Consider the following 27,763-nt stretch of genomic DNA (forward strand, 5'->3'; position numbering starts at 1 on the left):
CACTTGTGGTCTCTGTTGCTCTCGCTCTCTCAAATAAATAAAATCTTTTTTTAAAAAATCACTGAAGTGGGGCGCCTGGGTGGCTCAGCGGGTTAAGCCGCTGCCTTCGGCTCAGGTCATGATCTCAGGGTCCTGGGATCGAGTCCCGCATCGGGCTCTCTGCTCAGCAGGGAGCCTGCTTCCTTCTCTCTCTCTCTCTGCCTGCCTCTCAGTGTACTTGTAATTTCTCTCTGTCAAATAAATAAATAAATAAATAAAATCTTTAAAAAAAAAAAAATCACTGAAGAGATTGTGATGTTTGAGAATTGGAAGTCTGCTAAAACAGTAACATCTATAGCATCCTTTCTGTGAAAATAGTAAGTTCAACAGCACCTTGAACAGTGTTACTGAAGGCCCCTGGTTGTAACATACTTATTTTATACATTGTTACTGTGTATAATAAAATGCAGTGGAAATCTAAATAAGCTTCCCCTGTCCCCCAGTTGAGGCTGTCTACAGAAAGGGACACCAGTTGCCAGTGGATAATAAATGGAAACATGCTGAACAAGATAATTGGAGAGAAAAAAAAAAGTGGGTAATAAGGGAAATCAGACATGATACAAATTCAGACTTGAAAGGATCATAAAAAATGTCTTGTCTAGCCAAACAGAACACTGGAATTTAGCCTTTACTAGTAGCTATTTATACTTGGAGGGATTTGGGATTTTTTTAAGGCTTTGGGTGTTGTTGTTGTTGTTGTTGTTTTAGGGTGGGCAGTTTGAACATACTAGAATAAAAAGGATCTATAGAATAGGTTCTATAGAAAGGATCTATAGAATAATAGGATCTATATTCATAAATACGAGAATCTAATAATTGTTTCATTTGAATAAATCTATATTTGTATGTGAATAAATACTGTTATATGCTAACAATTAAGGATATAAGCCTATCCTTTTTCTTGGGTATATAGTGAGTGGGGAGGTATGGTATAACTGAATCTGGTCTACCCTCAACCGACCAAAGATGTTGGGAATGTGTGAGTCACTTTCTCTTGGATATTCTACTCTCATTTGTTTCTTTTCTGCTATGCATTTCTGTGGCTGTCATAAAAAATAGAAATTATCTAGCATTCCTACATGTACTATTCTGCCTCTTGGTTTATTAATTATGTCCTGAAATAGCCATGTTTTGTTTGCAGTAGAGCATTATATGCATATACTTATTTTCTTGCTATACATGGTACATAATATTCATGTTTTAATAGGTCTTGTGTATGCGGTACTAGAAAATCTTGTGTACTAATGGACAGTGTTTTGAACTCACAGATGACAACGCTGCTTTCCTACCTAAGAGAATTTCCAGTATAGGAAGTTATACAAACAAGTCAAAAGTATTTGTATAGTAATCACTGGGAATCTCTACATATTTACGCTTTTAGCTATTTCCCAAGATCTCCCCCAATTTCTACTCTCCTATCATAGTTACTATACCCATCAAAATATGTATCACTTATAGTAGGGGATGGAATGGAGTGTTATTAGAAGAGAGAGACACATTACTACTGTATTCATTGTCATGAAAACTTTAAAAACAGGCCAGTCCCAGACTCCTTTGGCATCCTAGGACAAACAGCAAATATCCTAAAATTATATTTCACATTTTGCATTTCCCTTAATCCTAATCCTATAGTAAGCCCTCTTCATGCAAATCCCTAGGATGTAAATATCTTGTGTTGGCTAAGGAGAGAAGGAGCAAAAAAGATACTATGCAAATGTTTGGTCATAAAAAGTTACCCTACTTAAAATGTTCTTGCAAAAATTTAATGAAGTGGCAGATGCCAAGTTTTCTGTATGATTTTTCTCTTTTTAAATTTATAATTTTTAACTTCTCCATTTAAAATCAAGTCCAGGGACGCCTGGGTGGCTCAGTTGGTTAAGCAGCTGCCTTCAGCTCAGGTCATGATCCCAGCATCCTGGGATCGAGTCCCACATCGGGCTCCTTGCTCCGCAGGGAGCCTGCTTCTCCCTCTGACTCTGCCTTCCACTCTGTCTGCCTGTGCTCGCTCTCGCTCTCTCTCTCTGACAAATAAATAAATAAAATCTTTAAAAAAAAAAAAAAAGTCCATTCGGGGCTCCTGGGTGGCTCAGTTGGTTAAAGCCTCTGCCTTCGGCTCAGGTCATGATCCCAGGGTCCTGGGATCAAGCCCCGCATCCGGCTCTTTGCTCAGCGGGTAGTCTGCTTCCTCCTCTCTCTCTGCCTGCTTCTCCGCCTACTTGTGATTTCTGTCTGTCAAATAAATAAAATCTTAAAAAAAAAAAAATCAAGTCCATTCAATTTAATTTTATAAGTATGCCACTTTATAAATATACAATTTCTTGGTGTTTTAACCAAATTTGTGATTTTTATGGTAACACCAGGACATTAACATATTTTGGTACCAGGAAATGGGGCTCTGCTAAAACAAACACCTAAAAATGTGGAAATGAATTTCGGCAATGGGTAGAGGCTGGAAGAATTTTAAGCCACATGATTAAAAAAGCCTCTATTGCTTAATCAGACTGTTAGGCTTAGGGATGGTAAGGTATAGGCTCAGGAAGAAAAAGGCAAGATTGAGAAAGCTATTTTCTTAACGGATACATATATGTTCATGAGTAGAATGTTACTACAAATATTAACGTGTAATAGTGTTTCTATTCCTCAATAGAAACACTAAAATGGCTCAAAAGAAAATGAGAAAACTATTACTGGAAACTGGTGGAAAGATGATTCATATTATATAGTAAAAAATTTGGCTGATGGGGTGCCTAGGTGGCTCAGTGGGTTAAGCTGCTGCCTTTGGCTCAGGTCATGATCTCAGGGTCCTGGGATCAAGCCCCCCGCATCAGACTCTGCTTAGCAGGGAGCCTGCTTCCCCTTCTCTATCTGCCTGCCTCTCTACCTACTTATGATCTCTCTCTCTCTCTGTAAAATAAAATCTTAAAAAAAAAAAAAAACTTGGCTGAATTGTGTTTTATAGTTTTGTGAAAGGCAAATTTGGAAGTGATAAATTTGAATACTTGGCTGAGAAAATTTCCAAGGAAAATGTTGAAGGTTAGGCCTGGTGTATATTTGCTGCTTATAGTAGAATGTGAAAGAAAAAAGAGAAATAGAGAAAGGAACTAGTATGCAGAAAGGAAACGAAGTCTGATTATTTAGGGGAATTCTCAGCCTATCCAAACTGCAAAGGATGCCGAAATTAGGAGATTAACTGGAGAAAGCTCTGGAGAGACGGTGTGCCTGAACAACTTTTTTCTTTTTTTTTTTTTTTTTAAGATTTTATTTATTTATTTATTTATTTATTTATTTATTTGACAGAGGAAGCAAGCAAGCGAGACAGCAAGCACAAGCGGGGGGGTGGCAGGCAGGGGAGAAGCAGGCTCCCCGCCAAGCAAGGAGCCTGAAGTGGGGGCTCAATCCCAGAACCCTGGGATCATGACCTGAGCTGAGGGCAGCTGCTTAACTGACTGAGCCACCCAGGCACCCCTGAACAACTTTAGCTGAAGAGATTAGGTATGTGACTCATGGATCCAATCAACCATCTCAGAAATGAATAGAGATGGTTTCCCAATAGTGATGTTTTGGAGATTTTTTTGTTTGGCTGGTTGGTTAGTTGGTTTTTTTGAGTGTGGGCAGTTTTTCCTGCCTCCTAATTGTGTGGATTCCTTTGACAAATGAAGACCCACAACCTACAAGGTCTTTCCAAATTTTTTATCAGCAGAAACACTGCTAGCTTGGACTGACAAAAACAGAGACAGGATGAAATAACAAGGCTGTCAGGTTTTCAAAATTCTACAGGCAGGAAATGGGCTGATAGAGACACTCAACTATAAACATGCATTACCCTTCAAGAAAAAAGGAAGAATGACCTTGGAGCCATGGACTTTGAGGGCAGAGAACACCCTGGAGGGTAGAGTCTCAGAACACAAGGGATTACTGTCAGGCCTTAAAAACTAATGGAATTTGCTCTGCTGGGTTTTGATCTTTCTTGGAACCATTGATTTTCTTATGTGTTTATTGACCATCCATATAATTACTTCGGTGGAATGTCTGTTTATATCTTTTGTCTGTTTTCTAATTGGGTTATGTGTGTGTTGGGGGAGGTTGCTGTTAAATACTGAGAGTTCTTTATATATATTAGATATCAGTCCTTAGCAAGATATGTGATTTGCAGAGATTTTCCTCTAGTCAGTAGGTTGTCTTTCCATCCTCTTAACAAAGCCTTTTGCAGACCAAGATTTTAATTTTGATTAGATCTAATAATTTATCAGATTTCTCTTTTATGAATCATGCTTTTGGTATCAACTCTAAGACCGCTTTACCTAGCTCTAAATCCCCCAAATTTTTCCTTTGTTTTTTCCCACAGGTTTTATAATTTTATGTTATACATTTTGAGTTGTTATATGATTGTATCAAATATGATATGATTGAGATATTACTATTGAGTTATAATGTATAATACTGAGGTAGAGGATTTTTTGTTTGTTTTTGTTTGCCTGTAGTGTCCAATTGCTCTAGCACTATTTGTTGAAAAAGTGGTCTTTCCTTCACTGAATTTGTTTTATACCTCAGAAATCAGTTGCACATGTTTATGTGAATCTAATTCTGGCTCTTTGTTTTGTCTCATTGATCCAAGGGCCAGTTTCTGCTTTTATTATTGTATACTGTAAATCTTGATATTGGGTTCAGTGATTCCTCCCACTTTGTTATTCTTTATCAAAATGACTCTATATATTCCAGCTCATATGTCTTTTCATTTAAATTTTAGAATAATCTGACCTTAAAAAAAAAGAATAATCTGGTTTATATTTACCAAATGGACAAAATAATGGCCTCACGAATATACCCACATCTTTCTTAATCCCTGGAACTTGTGAATTTCTAGGTTATATAGCAAGGGATTGCAGATGGAATCAGGTTGCTAACCACCTGTCTTTAAGTAAATTATTCTGGATTATTCACATGGGCATGATATAATCACAAAGGTCTTTTTAAAGATGGAAAAGACAGAAGAGGAAGTTAGAATGATGCATTTTGAGAAGGACTCTATCTGTTGTTGTTGCCTGCTTGGACGATGGAGACCAAGAGGGCAATGCACCAAAGAATGCAGGCAGGCAGCCTCTAGAAGCTGGAAATAACAATAAGAAGAAGAACCAGAAAAAAGAGGAGGAGAATAGAGAAGATAGAAGGTCCTCCGTGAGCTTCTAAAAGGCCATAAAGGAGTGCAGCCTGCCTACACCTTGCTTTTAGCCCAGTGAGACCCATGCTGGACTTCTAACATATAAAAACATATAAAACTATAAAATAATAAATTTGTGTTTTAAGCCATTTGTTATGCCAGCAAAAATACATTTACAAAAAAAAAAAAAAATCTTGCTGGATTTGGATAGGAATTGCATTTAAACCTCTATACCAGTTTGGAGTAAATTAAAATCTTTACTGTCTTCCAACCCATGAACACACTGTGTATATATATTTTGATCTTCTATTTCTTTCATCATCGTTGTATAGTTTTCAGCAATAAAAGTCCTATATATGTTTTGTGTTACATTACTATGTATTTTTGAGTGACGATGAGTACTATACATTTTTTTAATTTTAGTGTCCATTGCCAACATATAGAAATACAACTGATTTTTCTATGTTTGTCTTCTACTTTGTGACTTTCTGAACTCAGTTTTTAGTTCTAGAAATTTAAAGACTAATTGAATTTTTCTACATGGATAATTATGTTATCCATAAACAGGACAGTTTTATTTCCTATATAGGCCTTTTATTGCCTTTCTTTCCCCCTATTGCATACACAAGAACTTAAGGATTATGTCAAGAATAGTGAGAGGAGAAATTCTTGCTTCCTGATCTTCAAGCAAAAGGATTTACTATTACACCTTTAAGTATAATACTAGCTGTGATTTTTTCTGTAGATACTTTTTATCAGTTTGAAGACGTTTCCCTCTATTCCTGTTTTTCTGAGTTTTTACCATGAATCAGAGTTGAATTTGGTCAAATGTTGATTTGTGATTTTTTTTCCTTCTTTAGTTTGTTGAAATGGTAGATTACCTTAACTGATTTTCAAATATTGAACCAGCACTGAATCCCTGGAGTAAACACCATTTGGTCATGTAAAATTCTTTTTACATAATACTGAATTCTCTTTGTTAATGTTTAAGGATTTTTTTTGTGTCTATATTCATAATATATAGTGGACTGTGTATTTTTTCTTTTATACTGTCTGTGCCTTCAGCATCAAGGTAATACTAGTATTCTGTTTTCTGGAAGAGACTGTGTTCTTTAAACATTTGGCAAAATTCTCAAATGAAATTATCTGACCCTGGAGGTTTCTTTTTGGTGAATGTGTTATAGATTACAGATTAAATTTACTTAACAGTATTTTGGCCATTCACATTATTTCATATTGGGTACCTTGTGGTAGTTTTGTGATTCAAGTTCATCTAAGTTGTCATATTTATGTGTAGAATTGTTAATCGGTATTCTCTTATCCTTTCGATGTCTGCAATGTAGTGATATCTGCTATTTCACATGGGTATTGGTAATCTGTGTCTTTTGGGTTTTTTGGTGGTGGTGTTGTTTCTAGAAGTTTGTCAATTTTATTGATCTTCCCAAAGAACCAGCTCTTAATCTCAGTGATTTTTCCTATTGTTTTTTTGAAGACACTCTATATATATATATATATATATATATATATATATATATATGATTTTACTTATTTATTTGACAGAGAGAACACAAGCAGGTGGAGGTGAGAGGGAGAAACAGGCTTCCTGCAGAGCTGGGAGCCCAGTGCGGGGCTTGATCCCAAGACCCTGGGATCATGACCTGAGCCGACGAAGGCAGATGCTTAATGACTGAGCCACACAGGTGCCCCATCCTATTGTTTTGGTGTTTTCTTTCTTTCTTTCTTTTTTTTTAACTTTAAAGATTTTATTTATTTATTTGACAGAGATCACAAGTAGGCAGAGAGGCAGGCGGGGGTTGGGGGAAGCAGGCTCCCTGCTGAGCAGAGAACCTGATATGGGTCTCAATCCCAGGACCCCGAGATCATGACCTGAGTGGAAGGCAGAGTCTTAACCCACTGAGCCACCAGGCACCCCCCCCTTTTTTTTTTAAGTGAGTTTTCTTTCTTCTTCTTCTTCTTTTTTTTAAGATTTTTTATCTATTTATTTGACAGAGAGAGTGATCACAAGTAGGCAGAGAGGCAGGCAGAGAAAGAGAGAGGGAAGCAGGCTCCCTGCTGATCAGAGAGCCCAATGCAGGACTTGTTCCCATGACCCTGAAATCATGACCTGAGGTGAAGGCAGAGGCTTAAACCCACTGAGGTACCCAAGTGCCTCTGTGTTTTCAATTTCATTGATTTCTGTTCTTACCCTGATTTGTTCTTTCTTCTGTTTATTTTCCATTATTTTCTATTCTAGGTCCTGTTTTGGGAAGTTAAATTAACAATTTGAGAATTTTCCTCTTTTCTAATATATGCACTTAGTGCTATGAATTTCTCTTTCATCCTGCTTCATCTGCCTCCTACAAATTTTGATACATTGTTTTCTTAATTTTCATTCAGTTTTATTTTCATTCATTTCAATGTCTTTTTTCTATGAATAATTTCAAATTTTCTTACTTAGAAAAATTAAATACCAAAGCAGTATTTTACAACTGCATATGGTTCACTTATTTCTCAATAGAGAGTATTCTTTCTGATGAAAATACCATTTTCACTGACATCTCATTTTTAAAATTCAGGTAAGTATCTTTGGTTATCATTCACTAAAATAAATCTTGGTTTTTTTACCATATACCAATTTACATATGTAGCATTTATTTCCAAAATTAGGTTCCCAAACCATAATCAGTTCAACATGTTTTTGAGACTTCCTCTTTGACCCATGGATTATTTAGAAGTATATTTTTAAGATAGGCCACTCATGGTTTTCTTTGATTAATGTTTGCATGATATACCCTTTCTGTTCTATTACTTTCAACTTTCCTGTATCTTTATATCTGAAGTGTGTTTCTTGGTGACAGCATATTTTTTAAAATATTTTTTTAATTGTGGCAAAATATACTCAATGTAAGATTTACCACTTTAACAATTTTTAAGTGTACAATTCAGTGGCATTAAATATATTCACACTGTTTTGCCACCATCACCGCTATCCATCTCCAATATTTCAGCATCCCTAACTGAAACTTGGTATCCATCAAACATTAACTCCCTATTACCATTTCCTCCCAGCCAGTGGTAACTACTATTCTACCTTCTTTCTCTATGAACTTGACTGTTCCAGGTACCTCATATCATGGAATCATATATTTGTCCATTTGTGTCTGGCTTCTTTCACCTAGCACAGTATTTCCGACCTTCATCCATGTTGCATGTGTCAGAACTTAATTCCTACTAAAGGTTAAATAACACATCCATTGTATGTATATACCACATTTTATTTTCCCATTCATCCAATAATTGACATCTGGGTTGCTTCTACCTTTTAGCTACTAAGAATAATGCTGCCGGGACGCCTGGGTGGCTCAGTTGGTTAAACAGCTGCCTTCGGCTCAGGTCATGATCCCAGTGCCCTGGGATCGAGTCCCACATCAGGCTCCTTGCTCTGCAGGAAGCCTGCTTCTCCCTCTGACTCTGCCTGCCACTCTGTCTGCCTGTGCTCGCTCTCGCTCTCTCTCTCTCTGTGACAAATAAATAAAATCTTAAAAAAAAAAAAACCTATCATATTTTTAAAAAAAAAAGAATAATGCTGCCATGAACATTGACATAAAAGTATCTGTTCTAGGGGCGCCTCAGTGGATTAAATCCTCTGCCTTTGACTCAGGTCATGATCCCAGGATCCTGGGATCAAGCCCCGCGTCGGGCTCTCTGCTCCGCAGGGAGACTGCTTCCTCCTCTCTCTCTCTCTGCCTGCCTCTCTGCCTACTTGTGATCTCTGTCAAATAAATAAATAAAATCGTAAAAAAAAAAAAACTATCTGTTCTAATCCCTACTTTAAATTCATTTGTAATTGTTGTACTGTATGATAATTATATATTTAATTTTTTGGAGGAACTGCCATGTTTTCTACAGCTTCACCATTTAAGAGTTTCACCACATCCTTGCCATTGATTATTTTCTTTTTTTTTTTTAATTATAGCCATTTCAGTGGTTATAAAGTGGTTGTCTCATTGTGGTTTTGATTTGCGTTTTCCTAATGACTGATGATACTGATTCCCTTTATGCTTGAATGAGATAAATAGATAGATAGATATAGGTATATATTTTTCTGTTTGGGGTTTTTTTGTATTTGATTTTGTTTTTGCTGGATAGAGGATTTGGAATTTGGAATTCATTCCTTCACTGCTTTAAAATGTACCACTTCTGGCCTCTATGGTTTCTTATGAGAAATCTGTTTTGTTTGGATTTCCCCCTCCAAATGTAAGGTGGTGTTTCTCTTACTTTCAAGATTTTTATTTAGTCCTTAGTTTTCAGAAGTTTGACTGTGATATAACATGATATTGACTGGGGGTGGGGGTTGGAGAAGAGTCTTGTTACTCAGTATCTTCAGTCTGTTTATAGTCTTTGCCAAATTGGGGGAATTTTCAATCATTATTTCTTTGAGTACTTTTTCAATCCATATTTTTTCCTTCCAGGACTTCAATGTTAGGAATGTTAGATCTTGTATTAATCTCACAGGTTCCTGAGTTTTCTTTGACTCTTTTTTCAGTCTATTTTCTGTTGTTCATATTGGGTAATTTTTGTTGTTCTGATTCCTTTCTGTGTCTCCTCCATTTATGCTGTTAGCACATCTATTAAGTTTATTTCCATTATCATACTTTTCAGTTAATTTTCCTTTGTTTCTTTTTTACATCTTCTGTTTTCTTTTCTGGACTTCACATTTCTTTTCTGAGATTTTTTCTTTTGTTTCAGGTATATTTGTTTCAGGCATTTTTATGAAGTTTGAGGTATTTATGAGACAATTCTAACATCTCTGTCATCTTGATACTCTTTTGAATATCTTTTTTTCACTCATTTTGAGATTTTCCTGGTTCTTGGTATCATGATAAATTTTTAGTTGAAGTGTGAAAATTTTGTGTTAAGATTTAAATCATATTTAAACCTTGTTTAAGCTGGCATTCTCTGACTCCACTCACATGGGAAGGGGGTGTGCCATCTTGTGCAGGTGAGAGATTCAGTCTCCACTGACAGGGGGATGGAGGAGTCCTCCTATTATGTGTGAATGGTAGTGCTGGCACCCTACCAGCCTCCTTTTTATACCTAACTGGCTGGGAGAGGTAGGAATACCTCTTTACTGCTCATTTGCCCTCTATATTCACCATAGAAAAGAGTGTGGCCTGGTTAGCCTGGATGGTGGTGAAGATCTTGACCATATTACACTTACTCTGATACCAACCCATTTGGTTGCTAAAAATTTCCCTCTTGGGAGATGCCTGGGCAGCCCAGTCCATTAAGTGTCTGCCTTCACTTAGGTTATGATCCCAGGACCCCGGGATCAAGTCCCATGTCAGGCACCTCCCTCTGCCTGCCACTCCCCCTGTTTGTGCCTCTCTCGCTCTCTCTAACAAATTAATAAAATCTTATAAAAAAAAAAAAGAATTTCCCTCTTGGTACTTGCTGTGGCTATACTTATAAATTAATAAGTATCGTGTATTTCCACTTTTGTTCAGTTGAAAATATCCTCCAATTTCATTTGAGACTTCCTGTTTGACTCATGGGTTGATTACATGTCAGTTGTTTAATTTTTAAGTATTTGTGGACTTGCTAAATATCTTTGTTACTTTTTTCTAATTTAATTCAATTCTGGTAAGGAAAATGCTTGGCATGATTTTAGTTCTTTTACATTTATGAAGATTTAGTTTATCCAGAATATTGTTTATCATGGTGAATATTCCACATGCAACTGTAAAGAATACATACTCTGCTGTCAATCTACAGATGTCGTTTAGATGGCACTGAAGACTTCTGTACCTTGATCTCTTGTCTGTTGATCTATCAATAGGTAAGAGATAAATGTTAAAATCTTCCACATTAATTGTAGATTTATTTACTACTTTCAGTTTATCAATTTTTGCTTTGTGCATTTATTTTACATATACATATATATCCCCACCTTTACCAAGGTATAACTGACATATAACATTGGATAAGGTATACAATGCAATTATTTGATATATATATATATGAAATGATTACCACAGAGGGTTAATTGACACCTCCATCATTCCATATAATTACCTTTTTAGGGGTGTGGTGAAAACAATCTACTTCCTTAGCAAATATCAATTATATAATTCAGTATTAACTGTAGTCATGCTTACATTAGCTTCCCAAAACGTATTCATCTTTTATCTAAAAATTTGTACCCTTTGATGAATATCTCCCCACTTTTCCCATCCCTAAGCCCCTGGCAACCACCATTCTCACTCTGTTTCTGAGTTTGGCATTTTTCAATTCTACATATAAGTGAGATCATACAGTATTTTTCTTTCTCTGACTTATTTCACTTGCATAATGCACTCAGGGTCCATCCATGTTGCCAAAAATGGCAGAAATTCTTTTCTCATGGCTGAATACCACTCCTTGTATTTACGAGTATATACATATACCACATCTTCTTAATATATTCATCTACAGATGTCTACTTAGATTTTTTCTGTATCTTGGTTATTGTTACTACTGCTGCAGTGAACGTGGCAGTGCAGATCTCTTTGAGATCTTTATATTATTTCCTTTGGATATACTCCCAGAAATGGAATTGCTGGATCATATAATACTATTTTTACTTTTCTGATGCATTTCTATATTGTTTTCCATAGTAGCTGTACCAATTTACATTCCCACCAATGATGTACAAGGGATCCCTCTGTTCCATGTCATCACCAACACTGTTAAGTCTTGTCTCTCTGATAATACTTTTCTAACAGGTATGTGGTGATATCTAATACTGATTTTAATTTGCATTTTCCTGATGATTAGTGATGTTGAGCACCTTTTCATGTACATGCTGGCTATTTGTATGTCTTCTTTGGAAAGGTATTTAGTCAAGTCCTTTGCCTATTTTTTACTATTGAGATTTTTGCTGTTTGAGGTTATCTGCTATTGAGTTGTATGAGTTCCTTATATTTTAGATATTAATTCCTTATCCATGTAGATGGTTTACAAATATTTTCTCAAGTCTATTGGTCAACTTCTCATTTTATTTGTTTTTCTGTGTGGAAACTTGTATTTATTTATTTATTTTTAAGATTTTATTTATTTGAGAGAGAAAACACAAATGGGGAGTGAGGAGGTTGGGGGGCAGGTATGGGAGGCACAGAAGGAGAGGGAGAGAAAATTTTGAACAGGCTGCATAGCCAAGGTGGAGCCCAAGAGTGCAGGGCTCTATCTCATGACCCTGAATATTTTCACTAAAAAGAATATGAGATTGACAGGGGTTTCCTTAAAGTACTTTAAAAATGTTGTTCCACCTACCCGTAGCATGCTGTTTTTCTGATGAGAAATTGTGTTATTAAAGTTATTGTTCTCCTATATGTAATGCATCAGTATTCCATTAAAAGCTCTCGAGATTTTTTTTCCTTTGATTTTCAGCAGTTTTATTACAGTCTGTCTCAGCAAAGGTTTCAGAAGTTTATCCTTTTTGTGGGATTACAGGCATACCTCATTTTATTGAGCTTTGCAGATCAGGCATTCTATTTTTTTTTAAAGATTTTATTTATTTATTTGACAGAGAGATAGAGAGCACAAGTAGGCAGAGCAGCAGGCAGAGGGAGAGGGAGAAGCAGGCTCTCTGCTGAGCAGGGAGTCCTATGTGGGACTAGATCCCAGGACGTTGGGATTATGACCTGAGCTGAAGGCAGCCGCTTAACTGACTGAGCCACCCAGGTGCCCCAGATCAGGTATTCTTTACAAATCAAAAGTTTGTGGCAAAAAATTTTTCCAACAGTATTTGCTCACTTTGTGTCTCTGTGTTATACTCTGGTAATTCTTACAATATATCAAAATTTTCATTATTATTATATTTGTCGTAGTCATCTGTCATTAGTGATTATGACTCACTGAAAGCTCAGACGATGATTAGCATTTTTAGCAATAAGGTGTTCATTAAGGTATGTATATTTGCTTACACAATGCTATCACACATTTAACATACTACAGTGTAGTGTAAATATAACTTTTATACACACTGGGAAGCCAAAAAATTCATTTGATTCTCTTTATTGTGACATACTTTACTGTGGATCCCAGGACCCTGAGCCCATGACCCATTGCATTATTAAAGCAGAAGCTTTAATCCACTGAGCCACCCAAGTATTCCTATTTGTTTTTTTTTAAAGAGAGATTTTGAGCCAAATTTTCATTTTCCCACTATATTTATTAGAGCAGGCCAATTTCTACTTTGTCAATTTGAAAAAAATATTTTATATACGTAGTATTACCATGCTATTTTAAAACTCTCCATAAATATATGTATCCCACCTTATTAAAGCTGTTGTATTTCTCATCTTTACATTGATCAAACCTGTAAGTCTAGTTTAGATCAGTGTTTTTTCCACAGAAAATAGATTTATTCTTCCTCCATTAACTTCTAACTGTATGAATGGTTTCCTTCTGCTGGAGTTAGGGTAATCTGTTCCTTTCCTAGATTCTTAAGCTTGGACTGCTTTGACAGCTTATCAACTCTCCACTATGTGAAAGACACTGTATTAAAACTAGGATTATAAGAGTAATCATGTGGGGCAATAATCAATTGCTAGACAGTGACTGTTAAGCAAATGAAAATTCTGGCCCTAAATTCTCATTTCCTGCATTTATTAGAGAGTACTAACTTCCCACAAGATGACTTTCCAAAAACGACTTTGATCACCTCCTGCAGGTTTCGATATATAGCAACATTATCACTCATATCTGAATGCTATCCTATTTCAACTCTGGTATTCCCTTTGAATCAAACAAAATGTAAATTTCCAAGAGGGGGTTAGAATTACTTTCTAATTGTAAGGATTAAAAATTAGCCTGAGCTCCGCATCAGGCTCCCTGCTCAGCAGGAAGCCTGCTTCTCTCTCTTCCACTCCTACTACTTGTGTTTCCTCTCTCACTGTGTCTCTCTCTGTCAAATAAATTTTTTAAATATTTTTTTTAAAAAACCTGTCAAATAAATAAATAAAATCTTAAAAAAAAAAAAAAAAAGATGCAGATGCTCGATCCCAGGATCTGGGATCATGATCTGAGCCGAAGGCAGATGCTTAACAACTTAGCCAGCCAGGTGCCCCAGTAAATAAAATCTTTAAAACACACACACACACACACACACACACACACACACACACACACACACACAATTTGACAGTCATCACCTTAACCATATGATCAAATTTAGCCTCATGGTATCAATATGTGCCTCTTAATATATGACAATACAAAATATTTAACATATTTATGAAATAGTCTTACAAAATTATTTAGCCCAAACTCAATCTTTTCTCTACACTTAATTTTTTTTAATTTTCATAATTTTTTTTTTAAATTTGACAGAGATCACAAGCAGGCAGAGAGGCAGGCAGAGAGAGAAGGAGAAAGCAGGCTCCCCACAGAGCAGAGAGCCCAATGCGGGGCTTGATCCCAGGACCCCAGGATCATGACCTGAGCTAAAGGCAGGGGCTTTAACCCACTGAGCCACAAAGGCGCCCCTCTACACTTAACTTCTAATGTAGATGGCAGAATAAGTTAAACGGCAACATTAGGAAACAAGCGCAACAATCCAAAATATGGAACACCCTACAAGACAACTCTAAGCATGGACTCTAAGAAGAAAAACCCAGCATCATGGAAAAAAGGAATAAAGGTAGAGAACCAAATTAGACTAAAAGAGACATATCAACTAAATGTAATTTATAAACCTAGACTTGACTCTAGATAAAAAGAAAAATAGCTATTAAAGTCAGTCTTGGGACAACTGGGAAAATCTGAACAGGCATCATTTGACATATTTTAGAAGGTATGCTTATATTATGATTATGTAGAAAATTACAGGAAGATAATGCAAATATAACAAACTGTTAGCTTTTAAACTGGGTGGGGGTTGGATGGTAAATGCATGTTCATTATCCTTTTCAACTTTTCTGTGTTTGTAAGTTTTCATAATGACAAGATAGGGAAGTTTAATGGGCAGTTTTCCTCCTGTTACCCTTTTGATAATTTCTAATAAAGAAGAAGTGTAGATTACAGAATACCTGTTATTTGGACTTAACTGCAAACTGCATCATACCTTTTTCTACTTCTTCAGCAATGAGCTATATTCTCATTATATATTTACAGCTATTTTATTTTATTTTTTCCAAGATTTTATTTATTTATTTTAAAGATTTTATTATTTTTTTATTTGACAGACAGAGATCACAAGTAGGCAGAGGCAGGCAGAGAGAGAGGAGGAAGCAGGCTCTCTGCTGAGCAGAAAGCCCGATGCGGGGCTCGATCCCAGGACGCTGGGATCATGACCTGAGCCGAAGGCAGAGGCTTTAACTCACTGAGCCACCCAGGCGCCCCATATTTACAGCTATTAATTCCAGAGTATTACAGCATTAATTTCCTGATGCAACTTAGGAATGAAGTTGTCTCATATGTTCTTTATATTATTTTTTAAAGATTTTATTTATTTGAGAGAGAGCACAACAAGCAGGTGGGGGGAGCAGAGGGTTAGGAAGAAACAGACTCACTGCTGAGCATGGAGCCCAGTGTGGGACTTGATCCCAGGACCCTGAGATCATGACCTGAGCCAAAGGCAGACTTTCAATCATCTGAGCCAGCTAGGCGCCCCCTTTAATTAATTTATTTTTTAAGATTTTATTTATTTGAGAGATAGAGCACGAGCTGGGGGAGGGGCAGAAGGAGAGGGATAAGCACACTCCCTGCTTCAGGGATGGATCCCAGTACTCTGAGATCATGACCTGAGCTGAAGGCAGACACTTAACCAACTGAGCCACCCAGGTGCCCCAATTTAATCAGGTGTATTAAATAAAAATGCAAAAATAAATAAGAAAGTTCTTAGAAAAAATCCAGAACCATGGGGCACCATGAAATTTCAACAGACCCAAAACCAGGAAAGAAATTCAAACAGTAATCAAAAATCTCCCAAGGGGCACCTGGGTGGCTTAGTGGGTTAAGCCTCTGCCTTCACCTCAGGTCATGATTTCAGGGTCATGGGATCAAGCCCCACACTGGGCTCTCTGCTCAGCAGGGGGCCTGCTTCCCCCTCTGCCTGCCTCTCTGCCTACTTGTGATCTCTCTCTGTCAAATAAATAAATAAAATCTTTTTTTAAAAAACTCTCCCAAGAAACAAAAGCCCAGCGCTTAATGGTTTCCCTGGAGAATTCTACCAAACATTTAAAGAAGAGTTAATATCTATTCTTCGCAAACTGTTCCAAAAGATAGAAATGGAAAGAAAACTTCCAAACTCATATGAAGCCACCATTACCTTGATCCCAAAACCAGACAAAGACCCCTCTAAAAAGGAGAATTACAGGCCAGTATCCCTAGTGAATTTGATGCAAAATTTCTCAATAAAATACTAGGAAGCTGAATCCAACAGTACATTAAAACAATTATTCACCACAATCAAGTGGGATTTATTCTGGGGCTACAGGGGTGGTTCAATATTTGCAAATCAATCAACGTGACATACCACATTAATAAAAAGATAAGAACCATACAATCCTGTCAATAGATGCAAAAAAAGCATTTGACAAAATGTAGCATCCATTTTTTAAAAATGTATTTATTTGACAGACAGAGATCACAAATAGGCAGAGAGACAGACAGAGAGAGAGGAGGAAGCAGGCTCCCCACAGAGCAGGGAGCCCAATGCGGAGCTTGATCCCAGGACCCTGGGATCATGACCTGAGCTGAAGACAGGCTTTAACTCACTGTCACCCAGGTGCCCCTATAGCATCCATTCTTGATGAAAACCCTCAAGTAGGGATAGGTGTAACATACCTCAACATCATAAAGGCCATAAATGAAAGACACACAGTTAATATCATCCTCAATGGGGAAAAAAAATGAAAGCCTTTCCCCTATGGTTGGGAACAAGACAAGGATGTCTACTCTCATTTCTGTTATTTAACACAGTACTGGAAGTCCTAGCCAGCAATCAGACAATAAAAATAAAAAGTATACAAATTAGCAAAGAGGAAGTCAAACTAATGTTCACAGCAGCATTATCGTCAACAGTCAAACTATGGAGACAGTCCAAATGTCCATAGACTAATGGATAAAGAAGATGAGTATCATGTTGTCTGCCCTGTATTTCCCTGATAATGATGTTGAGCATCTTTTAAATGTGTCTATGACCCACCTGGATGTCTTCTTGGAAAGATGTAGTGTGAGACTCCTGGGTGGCTCAGTTGGTTAGGCATCCGCCTTCAGCTCAGATCATGATCCCAGAGTCCTGGGATGGAGTCCCACATTGGGCTCAGTGGGGAGTCTGCTCCCTCTTGTGCGTACACACACACACACACACACACACACTCACTCACTCTCTCTCTCTGACAAATAAATAAATAAATCTTTTTTTTTTAAAAAACACCAAAAAGAAAGATGTAGTGTACACACACACACACACACACACACACACACACACAGAGGAATATTACTCAGCTGTCAATGAAATGAACAAAACCCAAAGCCAGGAGAAGGAAGAAAATATAATAAAGATTAGACCAGAAATAAACAAAACAGAAACTAAAAAAAGCAACAGATCACCCTGGTTCACTAAAAATACCAACAAAATTGATAAACCTTTAGCCAGAGTCATGAATTTTTTTTAAATAAAGAGGATTCAAATAAAATTAGAATTGAAAGAGGAGAAATAACTGATACCACATAAAAGAAAGATTAAAAGAGATTATGAAAAATTATATGTCAGCAAATTGGAAAACCTCAAAGAAATGGACACATTCCTAGAAATACATAACCTCCCAAAATTGAATCAGGAAGAAATAAAAAATTTGACCAGACCAATTACTAGCAATGAAATTGAAATCAGTTATCAAAAAACTCCCAACAAACAGAAGTCCGGGACCAGACAGCTTCACAGGCAAATTCTACCAAACATTTAAAGAAGAATTAATACCTATTCTCAAACTATTCTAAAAAATAGAACAGGAAGTAAAGCTTCCAAATTCATTCTTGAAGCCAGCATTACCCTGATACCAAAACCAGATAAAGACACTACAAAATAAGGGAACTATAGGCCAATATCTCTGATGAACATAGTGGCAAAACCTCTCAATAAAATGTTAGCAAACCCAGGATGCCTGGGTAGCTCAGTTGGTTAAGCGGCTGCCTTTGGCTCGGGTCATGATCCCAGCCTCCTGGGATCGAGTCCCACATTGGGCTCCTTGCTAAGCAGGGAGCCTGCTTCTCCCTCTACCTCTGCTGCCACTCTGCCTGCCTGTGCCCGCGCGCGCTCTCTCTCTCTCTCTCTCTCTCTGACAAATAAATAAATAAAACCTTTTAAAAAAATGTTAGCAAACTGAATCCAACAATACATTAAAAAGAGTCATTTACCACTATCAAGTGGGATCTAATCCTGGGATGCAAGGGTGGTTCAATATTTATATTCAACAAGAGAAGGATAAAAATCCTATGATCATTTCAACAGATAAAAAGCATTTGACAGGGGCACATGGGTGGCTCAGTGGGTTCAAGTCCCTGCCTTCAGCTCAGGTCATGATCCCAGGGTCCTGGGATCAAGCCCCACATCGGGCTCTCTGCTCAGCAGGGAGCCTGCTTCCCTTCCTCTCTCTCTGCCTGCCTCTCTGCCTACTTGTGATCTCTGTCTGTCAAATAAATAAATAAAATCTTTTTTTTTTTTAAGATTTTATTTATTTATTTGACAGAGAGAGAAATCACAAGTAGGCGGAGAGTCAGGCAGAGAGAGAGAGAGAAGCAGGCTCCTGCTGAGCAAAGAGCCCGATGCGGGGCTCGATCCCAGGACACTGAGATCATGACCTGAGCCGAAGGCAGCGGCTTAATCCACTGAGCCACCCAGGCGCCCCAATAAATAAAATCTTAAAAAAAAAAAAAAGCGTTTGACAAAGTACAACATTCATTCATGATACAAACCTTCAACAAAGTAGGTTTAAGGGGAACATACCTCAACATAACAAGGGCCAAACATGAGTAACCCACAACTAACGTCATACTCAACAGTGAAAAAACTGAAAACTTTTTCCCTAAGATCAGGAACAAGATAAGGATGTCCACTCTCAACATTTTTCTTAAACATAGTACTAGAAGTGCTAGCCACAGCAATCAGACAACAAAAAAGAAATTTTAAAAATTGGTAAGAAGTAAATCTTTCACTATTTGCAGATGATGTGATAATATATATAGAAAACCTGGAAGACTCCATCAAAAAACTGCTGGAACTGATCCATGAATTCAGTAAAGTGACAGGACACAAAATCAAAATACAGAAATCTATTGTATTTCCAAACACTAATAGTGAAGCAGCAGAAAGAGAAATTTTAAAAATGGTCCCATTTATAATTGTACCAAAAATAATAAAATACTTACCTCCTTAACCAAGGAGGTAAAAGATGTATACTGTGAAAACTATAAAACACTGATAAAAGAAACTGAAGATGACACAAACAAATAGAAAGATGGAAATGGAAGGATAGAAATGGAAAACTGGAATCCATGCTCATGGATTGGAAGTACAAATACTATTAATATGCGTGCCTGGGTGGCTCAGTGGGTTAAGCCGCTGCCTTCGGCTCAGGTCATGATCTCAGGGTCCTGGGATCGAGTCCCGCATCGGGCTCTCTGCTCAGCAGGGAGCCTGCTTCCTCCTCTCTCTCTCTCTGCCTGCCTTTGCCTACTTGTGATCTCTCTCTGTCAAAATAAATAAATAAATAAGAAAAAATATTAAAAAAAAAAAAAAACAAATACTATTAATATGTCTATACTACCCAAAGCAATCTACAGATTTAACACAATTGTGATCAAAATACCAAGAGCAATCCTCACAGAACTAGAACAAATAATCCTTAAATCCATGTGTATGGAACCACAAAACAAACAAAACCACCAAATAGCCAAAGCAATCTTGAAAAAGAACAAAATTGCAGGAATTACAATCTCAGATTTCAAGATACCCTACAAAGTCGTAGTAATCAAAAGAATATGGTACTGACCTAAGAACAGAAACACGGACAGATCAATAGAACAGAACAGAGAACCCAGAAACAAACCCACAATTATATGGCCAATTAATCTTTGATAAAGGAGGCAAGAATATATAATGGGAAAAAGTTTCTTCAACAAATGGTACTGGGAAAACTGCACAGCTATATGCAACAGAATGAAATTGGGCCACTTTCCTATACCACACACAAAAATAAATTCAAAATAGATTGAAGACCTAAATGTGAGCCTGAAACCACAAAAATCCTAAAAGAGAACACAGGTCGTAATTTCTCTGACATTGCCCATAGCAACATTTTTCTAGATAGGTCTCCTGAGGCAAGGGAAACAGAAGCAAGAATAATGTATTGTGACTGGGGCACCTGGCTGGCTCAGTCAGTGGAAAATGTGGCTCTTGATCTCAGGGTTGGGAGTTTGGGCTCCAAACTGGGTGTAGAAATCGCTTAAAAATAAAGTCTTAGGGTGTCTGGGTGGCTCAGTTGTTTAAGCGACTGCCTTCAGCTCAGGTCATGATCCTGGATCCTGGGATGGAATCCCACATTAGGCTCCTAGCTCCATGGGGGAGTCTGCTTCTCCCTCTGACTTCCCCTCTCATGCTCTCTCACTCTGTCTGTCTCTCTCTCAAATAAATAAATAAATAAGACCTTTTTAAAAAATAAAATAAAATCTTAAAAATAGTAATTTATTATATCAAAGTAAAAACTTCTATACAGCAAAAGAAACAATGAAACTAAAAGACAACCCATCAAATGGAAGAAGATATTTGCAAATGACATATCTGATAAAGGGTTAGTATTCAAAATACATAAAGAACTGATAAAACTCACACCCAAAAAACAAATAATCCAATTTTTAAAAAGGCAGAAGGCATGAACACACATTTCTCCAAAGAAGATACATATAGATGGCCAACAGAACATGAAGATGCTCAAAACCACAATGAGATATCATCTCACACCTATCAGAATGGCTAAAATGAAAAACACAAGAAACAGCAAGTTTTGGTAAGGATGTGGAGACAAAGGAACTCTTAGGCACTATTGGCTGGAAGGCACACTGGGTGCAGTCACGGTGGAAAACAGTATGAAGGTTCCTCAAAAAATTAGAAATAGAGAGGCTCCTGGGTCATTCAGTTGGGTGGGCATCTAACTCTTGATTTTTGGCTCAGGTCATGATCTCAGGGTCATGAGATTGAGCCCTGCGTGGGACTCTACCCTCAGTGGGAGTCCCCTGGGGAGTCTCTCCCTCTGTTCCTCCCTCTGAGGAGGGAGGTCTGTTCTCTCTCTCTCTCTCGTAAATAAATAAATCTTTTTTAAAAACTGGGACACCTGGGTGGCTCAGTTGGTTGGGCAGCTGCCTTTGGCTCAGGTCATGATCCTAGTGTCCTGGGATCGAGTCCCACATTGGGCTCCTTGCTCAGCAGGGAGCCTGCTTCTCCCTCTGCCTCTGCCTGCCATTCTGTCTGCCTGTGCTCGCTCTCTCTCCCTCTCTCTCTCTCTGACAAATAAATTAAATCTTTTTTAAAAAATTAGATATATGGCATTTTATATATGGAATGAAAAAAAAAAAAAGAAATAGAGGGGCGCCTACATGGCTCAGTTGTTAAGCGTCTGCCTTCAGCTCAGGTCATGATCTCAGGGTCCTGTAATCAACACCCAACTCGGGCTCCCTGTTTGGCGGGAAGTCTGCTTCTCCCTCTCCCACTCCCACTCCTTGTGTTCCCTCTCTTGCTGTCTCTCTCTGTCAAATAAATGAATAAAATCTTTAAAAAGAAAAATCAGAAATAGAATTACCATATGACTTAGTAATTCCATTACTGGGTATTTACCCAAAGAACACTAATTCAAAAAGATATATGCACCCCTATGTTTACTGCAGCATTATTTACAATAGCCAAATTATGGAAATGTCCATTGATAGATAAAGAAGACACACACACACACACACACACACACACACAATGAAATATTACTCAGCCATAAAAAATAATGAAATTTTGCCATTTCCAACAACATGGAAAGATCTAGAGGGTATAAAGCTAAGTAAAATAAGTCAGTCAGAGAATGACAAATACCATTATGATTTCACTCGTATGTGAAATTTAAGAAACAAAACAAACAAACAAAAGGGACACCCCAAAAAACAGATTCTTAACTACAAAGAACAAATGGTTACCACAGGGGAGGTGGGTGAAGGGTTGGGTGAAATAGTTGAAAGGGATTAAGAACATACTTATTTTTTTTTTTTTTTAGAATTTTTATTTATTAGAGAGAGAGCGCGCAAAAGCAGTGGGGAGAGGAAGGCAGAGGGAGAAGCAGGCTCCCTGCTCAGCAAGGAGCCTGATATGGTACCTATCACAGGACTCTGGGATCATGACCTGAGCTGAAGGCAGATGCTTAAGCAACTGAGCCACCCGGCAGCCCAAGAACACACTTATCTTGATGAGCACGGAATAATGCAGAGAATTGATGAATCACTATATTGTACACCTGAAACTAACTAACACCGAATGTTAATTATACTGGAATTACTTTTTTAAGACTTTTTTTATTTATTTGACAGACTTGAGATCACAAGTAGGCAGAGAGGCAGGCAGAGAGAGAGAGGAGGAAGCAGGCTCCCTGGGGAGCAGAGAGCCCGATGTGGGGCTTGATCCCCGGACCCTGGGATCATGACCTGAGCCAAAGGCAGAGGCTTTAACCACTGAGCCACCCAGGTGCCCCATGGAATTATTATTTTTTTAAGACATGAAGGACACCCTGACATTTGCAACAACATGGATGGACATTGAGGGCTAAATGGAATAAGTCAGACAGAAAAAGAGACTGCATAATCTCACTTATATGTGGAAATCTTAAAAAAATAAAAAAACTGAACTTCCAGATGTGGGAAGCTGGGAAGGCAAAATGGGTGAGAGTGCTCAAAAGGTACAAACTTCCAGTTATAAAATTAATAACTCCTAGGGAAGTAATGTATAGCATGTTGAATATAGTTAATAATTTCATTGTACATAGTATTTGAAAGTTGCTAAGAGTAGATCTTCAAAATTCTCATCACGAGAAAAAAATTTATTAACTGTGTGTGGTGATGGGGATGCCTGGGTGGCTCAGTCAGTTAAGCCTCTTCCTTCGCCTCAGGTCATGATCCCAGGTCCTGGGATCAAGTCCTGCATCGGGGGCATCGGGCTCCCTGCTCAGTTGGGAGCCTACTTCTCCCTTTGCCTGCCCCCCTCCCCTGCTTGTGCTCTCTCTCTCTCGCTCTCTCCAGCAAATAAATAAAATCTTTTTAAAAAATATTTTATTTATTTATTTGACAGAGAGAGAGAGAGAGAGATCACAAGTAGGCAGAAAGGCAGGCAAAGAGGGAGGGGGAAGAGGCTCCCTGCTGAGCAGAGAGCCCAATGCGGGGCTCGATCCCAGGACCCTGAGATCATGACCCGAGCCGAAGACAGAGGCTCAACCCACTGAGTCACCCAGGTGCCCCAAATCTTTTTTTTTTTTTTTTTAATTTTATTTATTGGGACACCTGGATGGCTCAGTGGGTTTAAGCCCATGCCTTCAGCTCGGGTCATGATCCCAGGGCCCTGGGATTGAGTCCCACCTCGGGCTCTCTGCTCAGCAGGAAACCTGCATCCCCTCTCTCTCTGCCTGTCACTCTGCCTACTTGTGATCTCTGCCAAATAAATAAAACCTTTTTTAAAATAAGATTTATTTATTTGACAGAGAGAGAGATCACAGGTAGGCAGAGAGGCAGGCAGAGAGTGGGAGGGGGAGCAGGCTCCCCGCTGAGCAGAGAGCCCAATGCAGGGCTTGATCTGAGGACCCTGAGATCATGACCCTAGCCTGAAGGCAGAGGCTTAACCCACTGAGCCACCCAGGTGCCTCAAATAAAATCTAAAAACAAAAACAAAAACAAAACAAAACTGTGTGGTGATGGATGTTAACTAGACTTATGAGATCATTTCACAAAATATACATATATTGAATTATGTTGTACACCCGAAACTAATGTTATATGTCAATTATGTCTCAGTAAAAAATGATAAGAGCTATGGAGAAAAATTAATTAGGAGAAGGGTGATAAGAAGTGCATTGGTTGAGGTGCTATTCTATACAGGGTGGTCAAGGACAACTTTTCCAATTTGGTAACATCTGAGTTAAGTCTTGAAGAAAGTAAAGGAGTAAGTGATACCAGGAGTAAGAAAATTCCAGGCAGGGGAATCAGCAAACTCATACACAGAGGGGTCAGAATTAAGTTATTAAAAAAATTTAGAGAAGATAAAGTCAGGTTAACAGAGAGCCAGATCACATAGGGCTATAAAACCAACCGTAGAGACTTTGATTTTTATTCTGAAATAGAAAACCACAGAAAGCTTTAAGTTAAGAAGTGACATAATCTGACGTACGTTTTGGAAGAATGACCCTGGCTATTGTGTTAAGAAGTAATTTTAGGAAGGCAAAAGAGGAAGTGGAGACCAGTTAATAGGTTACTCTACAAATCAAATGAGAAAACTGTCACCTAGATGTGGATCAGCTGAACTTTTACATGCAAAGGCTTCCAGCATCTGAACTGCCCTCTCACCTGGGCATAGGTGTTAGTCCACAATGTTGAAAATGCATATGCTCCATCTCACAGTTTCCATTAACTGCATAAAACTCCCCTTACAGTGGGAATTACTTAAAATTTCCTTATTTATGAAACTCATTTAGGTTATTATTATCTTAAAGATTGCCCTAAGGTGGTGGTTCTGGATCTATCTTTTTTGTAATCCTTAGTGTCATAGTATCTCTCCCTTTAGAAGTCAAGGATGGACATGGATTCCAGGTTGAGTACCGCCAAATAGAACCATTTGAGCCTTTAATTCAAAACAGACCTGGAAACTGGTCCAAGTGTTTACTCACAGATTACCTGGTAAATCCTGGTTTTATTGGTACAGAAGTCATTCAAGCCCCCAATCTCATTTATACCTCAAAAATACTGCCAAAGTGAAAGATCTTATAATGTACTTGGACTGAGACTAGCCAATACCATCCCATAAATTGCATGGCTTTCAATACCAGGACTGTGGTATGTGATGTTACATACAAGGCAATCTTGTTTCCAACAATTCTTTTATGAAAAGGCTCTTGTATTTACCTGACTAGACCAGCAAAGATCTTAGTAGAGATTTGGCACATAGAAGAAACTGCCAAATTAATACTAAGAGGGAGGAGATAGATTTAAAAACTGAGTATTTGGATCTAACTCCAAGGCCCCATATACAATTGGTTTGTTGAATGGGCTTTTGGTAGTCAGGAACTGTCAGAAGAGGGAAAAAATTGTGCTCTGAGAAACGAGAACTATTTCAGGGAAGAAAGAAAAAAACCCCAAAGCACCTTGATCGTGGCCTCTGGCTGTTCAATAATCATTCTTTAGTCTTCCTCTTAGCAGAAACTGTAGAAAGAAAGAAGAAGAAATTGATGAGACACTGGGTTTTCTCGGAATTCTAGTTGACCAGGTTGGAACACACACTTCCTCCAGTCCCTCACTGTCACCACAGACATACAAGGGAAAGTCAGGGAAGACTAGAGTCCAGCCTAATGTAGTTACAGGAAAGGATCAGAATCAGTCATGAACTCACAGATGTCTCCTGGATAGAATGGTGAGTCACACCTGCACATTTACAAAACCCTCCACCTCATGTGCAAACATGGTTCTGTACCAGCTCACTCACTTACATATAATCCCACATACACACCTAGGGGACACACAAAGTCAGAATCACAGCCTTTCCACACCCACAAACCCCTTCCCCAAAGCCAGACAATCACAATCTCTCTCTCACACACACACAAACACCCCCCAAGGGGGTCACACTACTCACACCTGCACAGCCACAGACACCTAACACCACACAGTCACAGACCCCCCCACACACACACGGTGCCGCACATGCTCCCAAAATCCCACACACACCCCTACCGCCGGACACAGTCCCAAATGCACAATCACCGGTCCTCTACGTCTCTGTGCGCGATGGTGCAGTCATGCAATCACAATCACATACCCATTCTGGGAAGATGCACAGTCCCAAGCACCCTACTCCATCACCCAGAGTTATCACCACATACAGTCACAATCACACACCACGACGACACTCAGTAACAATCACAAATAACCCCTCTCCCCTCCAGTTTCCCTCCTTCCCCTCTCTTTCTCTCTCTCTCTCTGACACACACACTCACTCTCTCTCTCTCTCTTCTCTTCAGTCCGCTCCGGACACGAAATGCTCTTACCTGAACTCCTCACCCTAGTCCTTCCCTAGTTCCGTTCTGGCCCGAACAGGTTAAGTTGCCCCGAACTCCAAACGCCCCGCAGCTACTAACTCGGGGAAGCCAACGGTTCCGCCATCCCGCAAAGCGGCCGAAATCCTGAGGAAGGTAGCGTCCACCTGCGGAGTCCTCTGGAAAATGTAGTCCGGAAGCGGGCAGCAGGCCTCGGGACTCCTCTCAGCGTGGACACTGGGCTCGTACAGCTTCTCCGCGCCAAACAGAACCGCCAGACCCGACGCGGAGCGGCTGGTACGCGGAGCCGGTCGGCCGGATGCAACCGTCAGGCCTCCAGGCGCCTGGACCCGGGCGGCTCGAGCGCCGCCGTAGGCACGGAACAAGATGCCCGTTTCGAAGCGACGCCGCCTCGAGCCGCAGCGTCTGTGGGAAATGTAGTCCTGGCCGGAAAAGCAGACGCTCAGACTAGTATGAGAACTGACACCTGGTCTCGGCCACCGGAGTCCGAGCGGCGGCGGCGCCGGATAGATATCTGGAGGAGCTGGTACGCCCTCTGCACGCAAAGGGCTGACATTTCATCTTTGTCGGTGACCGCAAACCTCGGTCGCTTAGCGCTGAGGGTGAGTGAAGGTGGGACCTGGTGCTCTCTTTCTGGACCATTTGGAGGCGACGACAGGGAAAGGAATCACGGGCTAGCAGGGAGACGTGGGGACGCGCCCGAGGGACGCGCTCAGGTGCAGAAGGCGGCCGGGCAAAGGCGAGTCCGGAGATGCTGCGTTGTGACGGCAGAGGTGACTGGGTGTTGTGTACATGTGAGCACAGGACACCTATTTGGGAGAGCAGGATTGTATCTGTGTATCACCAATTAACAACCACTAAGCCTCATCCGTAAAATGGTAAGAAGGCATCTTTTTGGAGCATCAGTTTTCTTTGAAGGTTGACAGAAGAAACATAAAATGGGTTTTTAGGTTAAAATAGACATGTTTTTATTGCGCCTGGGTGGCTTAGTTGGTTAAGCAACTGATTTCAGCTCAGGTCATGATCCTGGACTTCTCAGGATCGAGTCCCACATTGGGCTCCCTGCTCATCAAGGAGTCTGCTTCTCCCTCTGACCTTCTCCCCTCTCGTGCTCTCTCTCTTTCTCTCCCATCTATAAATAAAATATTAAAAATAAAATAAAATATTTAGTATGGATTAAAATACTAATATAACATGCTTTTAAAGCAAGAAAGAAGGTTGCCAAATAATTGTT

General features: G+C 39.0%; 1 long non-coding RNA gene across 3 annotated transcripts in view; it reads right to left on the minus strand.

Annotated features, from left to right (window-relative positions):
- LOC116579011 overlaps positions 1–27,552 on the minus strand; it is a 35,382-nt gene extending 7,830 nt beyond the window's left edge. The window contains exons 1-3 of one of the 3 annotated variants that reach the window (XR_004281101.1): positions 26,521–27,552; positions 25,621–25,678; positions 10,955–11,026 (exon numbers count right to left, since the gene is read on the minus strand). This is a non-coding gene — a long non-coding RNA (uncharacterized LOC116579011). Of the gene's footprint in view, positions 1–9,951; positions 11,027–25,620; positions 25,679–26,520 lie in introns of those variants that run through there. The other 2 variants (XR_004281102.1, XR_004281100.1) reach the window with 2 other exon arrangements.
- Positions 27,553–27,763: the final 211 nt, after the last annotated feature.

Source organism: Mustela erminea, chromosome 19 (genome assembly GCF_009829155.1).
Source record: "Mustela erminea isolate mMusErm1 chromosome 19, mMusErm1.Pri, whole genome shotgun sequence".
Classification (NCBI taxonomy): Eukaryota; Metazoa; Chordata; class Mammalia; order Carnivora; family Mustelidae; genus Mustela; species Mustela erminea.